The sequence below is a fragment of the Elaeis guineensis genome, chromosome 2, assembly GCF_000442705.2.
Source record: "Elaeis guineensis isolate ETL-2024a chromosome 2, EG11, whole genome shotgun sequence".
Classification (NCBI taxonomy): Eukaryota; Viridiplantae; Streptophyta; class Magnoliopsida; order Arecales; family Arecaceae; genus Elaeis; species Elaeis guineensis.
In genome coordinates, this window is record NC_025994.2 from 62,762,666 (window position 1) to 62,766,536 (window position 3,871).

At 33.0% G+C, this 3,871-nt stretch overlaps 1 non-coding gene across 1 annotated transcript; it reads right to left on the bottom strand.

The window, feature by feature from the left end:
• Positions 1–2,832: 2,832 nt before the first annotated feature.
• On the bottom strand, positions 2,833–2,938 carry LOC114912964 (small nucleolar RNA R71). The gene has a single exon (XR_003799008.1). It is a non-coding gene; the product is annotated as a small nucleolar RNA R71 (small nucleolar RNA).
• Positions 2,939–3,871: the final 933 nt, after the last annotated feature.

The following is a 3,871-nucleotide window of genomic DNA, read 5'->3' on the forward strand; positions in this document are numbered from 1 at the left end:
CTAACCTACAAAAATTAAAAAAAAAAAAAAAGGAGGGTGAGGAGCTTCTAAAACTACAAGCTTCCCACTGCATCAGAGATAAAGATTTTAAAAAATTATGGTTTCATTGAATTATAAGGCCAAGTGAATAGCAAATTTATAGAAATATGTTAGCCTTGGTTGAGTTTCAACATCATAGAAAATATTTTTTGATCAATGCATTAGTATGACATAAGAAGTATTAAAATCTTTGCTATTTAATCTCTATTATTTAGTATTTGATGCTTCTTGCTTTCTTTTTTAAGAATTTTTAATCATTGAGAATTATTCACAAACCAACCAACAAGGTTTCTAACAAATACATTCTATTGACCCGTCACATACATTTCCATGGTCACCAAGCCCAAGACGAAGCTCAAGTTAAAGCCCAAGTTAGCCTGCCTCTATTGATAAGTTTTCAGCTAATACAAATGTGCGATTCAGGCTAGAAGAAAGCAACCGCACAGCCCACAGGAGCATGTGGTCCATGCGCACAATGCACAGATAGGAGCGCACGGTCCACATGCACAACACACAAAGACGGCCGTACGTCCATGCACATGGCTTATCGGAACGAGCACACGGTCCATGCATGCAGCGCACAAGCAGGAACATGCGGTCCTTATGCGCGAGCACGAGCACAAGATTATGTGTGCAAGTGCAGTTTTAATGCGCCTGGATGTGGATGAGATAGGGGCTTAGGGTTTTAAAAGGGTTTTGAGAGAGGGTGGCTACAGTTGGTGAGAGGCTAGGGTTTGGGGCGTCAAAGTCAAAAAGGAAAGGAGGCATGAGGGTTTGTGAGACTGGGATGCCTAGGGTTGGAGGAGGTATTGAAGGCTATAAAAAGGGGTGTGAGGTGGCCCAAAGAGGGAAAAAATTTAGAGAGAAAAATTATAGAGAAGAAAAGAAAGAGAGAGGGAGGCTGTTAGATTTTGGAGTTTTGGGAGAGAGTCTTTGCCAGCATAAGGAGATTCTGCTATTTTTTTTTCTTTAAGTTCTTCCCTAACATTCAAAAAAAATGAAGATTTTGACGACGAGCAAGATCCAACCCATGAGCAGCTAAATTTTTCATTCTCGAGAGAGTAGATGAAATCCTTAACATTAGATTTGTATTTAATTTCTTAAATCTTATTGTATATTTCTTTTCTTATGCAATCAACTACTTAAATATTGTAAGGTATCTTTCTTTTAAATAATATTAAATATTTACAAGTATGAATAGTTTTTATGATTTTATTCATATATTTAAATAATAATATTTTTTATTTTATGATAGTTATTCTCGAATAGTTTATGACTACGTAAAAAGAGTCGTAATCTGAAGATAAAATTCATGCTCAATGAGATAAATTATATTGAGTACTAAACCATGAATTTATTTCTTGATCATCACTAAGGCTTATAGTTTTTAGTGATTTTGATTACTTTAGTTAAATACTAATCTATGATTAAGGATGGATTCAAAAATCCTATGGTACTTTCTCTACTTGATTTTTCTAAAACTTTATTTCTATTAACTTATTTTTTTATCTTTTTTAAATCTTAAAATTCTCATATTTTTTAATTTGAATACAACTCAAGCCATTGGTCCCTGAGGATTCGATATCTAATTTCACACTATTCTACATAATAGTTGAGTCAATTAAATTATTATTTTTGATGCTTGTGATAACATTAAATTTTGACGCCATTACAGAAGATCATTGGCATGGTTGTTTCAATATATATATATATATATATATATATATATATATATATATATATATATAGTGACATTAGAAATAAAAACAAAAAAAGAGCTTATTTGTTTAGACATCTTGTTTGTTGTATATCATTCTCAAATCAATCTTAAAGGCACAAATCCTAACACAAGATAAGGTGAAAATTTTATCATTCTTTCTTAGTCTACAAATAAGTTTCTTTCATTTTGCATTAACCTGACCTAAAATGAAATTAATTAGATGTTAACCCCTAAGGAATTCAAGCTCATTAGGACAAAAAAACCTAAAAGTTGGACCAAATTTAGAATTGATGAATTGATTGGTATCTAAAAAAAGTGGTTCAGAGATATACAATCCTAAAGCATGGTGGTTATTTAATTAGGATCGCTTGAAAAGTATGGAGAGCCTTCCACCAATCTTACACTTATCTGACTAATTTGGTTGGTTAACTTTGAACTTGGAGGCTTGAAAATAAATTTGGAACAGTTAGGAGCTGTCAGATTTAGGTTAGACCTTAGATAGAGTTTTTTTTTTATATGAAATTTGTTTGTAATTAAAATCAAAAAGTAAAATAATCAAAAAAATTAAGATTCCTCTAATCTAGAACTCTTGGTTACATGCTTAGCCATCGATCTTTACAATCAGAACTGCAACTATTAGACAAAAAAATTGAAAAGACAATCAGAACTATCCATTCTACAAATATGGCTACATGCGGTGAAGCCAACCCTCCTCATCAATTGAAGGAGTATTTTACTCCATCCTCGTAGCACATATTCTCCTTCTATTCAGGTGCCCCCTGTAAAGGCCTCTCAATATGAGATTAAGTCCAGTATCATTCAAATGCTACCTTATTTTATGGATTTAGTAATGAGGATCCATACAAACATCTAGATGAATTTTTTGAGACATGCTCCACTATTAAAATTCAGAATTTTTTCTAATGATGCTCTTAGGTTGAAATTATTTTCTTTTTTGCTCAAAGATAAGATCAAGCATTGGCTACATTCGTCATACTTATTGACCATTTCAACCTGGGATTAACTCCAAAGAAAATTTCTCAAGAAATATTTTTCAATTGAAAAAATTAATCAAATTAGGAAAGCCATCACTAATTTTTTTCAAATAGATAGAGAATTGTTCCATAAAACATGGGAGAGACTTGAGGACCTCATTCGTAAATGCCCACACTATGCAATCCCAAAATAATAATTTAGTTCAGTGTCTTTATAATGGATTATTATAGAAATACTGACAAATGGTTGATGCCTCATATGGAGGAATATTTATGCTAAAAAGTGAGGATGAGGCATGGCAATTATTTGAAATCTTTAGTAAAAATTTCTTACACCACATGTCTGCATTTTGTAGAGATAAACTCATATTTGTCCCAAAGAGAGGTGGAATCTATGAAGTTGAAAATTTTATGGATATTCACAATAAGATAGCTGAGTTGTCTCAAAAATTAGATTGCTTCCTAAATGTCGGATACTCTCCTACTCTATTCTTTTTTACTCAAGATATTTGTGCTTTATATTCGAGTCACACCCACTTTGTGAGTGAGTGCCCAACCGCATCCTAATTTTTTGAGTTTATACAAGAGCAAGTGCAGCAAGCTCAAATCTAAACTGCTTTTAGATTAGGTAATAACCCTTTTTCCAATACTTACAATTCAGACGGAAAAAATCATCCAAATTTTTCATGAAAATCACAACCAGTAGGTAACCTAGCCATGCAAAGATCAAGTCACTCAGATGCAACCTATAGGCATATGCCCTACCCACATTTTCAAAATGTTCCTCAACTACCCATAATTCGACTTTTGAAGAGAAAGTTTTACGAGCATTGAAGGGGCTAGAAAATAACATCTTGATCTTTTAGTCCCATACATAATCCATAGCCAAGCTAGAGATCCAAATTGGCCAGCTAGCCACTACATTCAGTAGGAGAGAAGGAGGAAAGTTGCTGAGTCAATCTAATAGTAATCCAAAGGGATAATATATGGCTGGGAGTTCCAATGCCCCTAAAACTTTTTAGAACATGCCAAATCTGTTATGACTTTTAGGAATGAAAAAGTCATAGAGCAATCTAGCAAAATCAATGAGATCAGAAATGAAACATTAACTAAATCA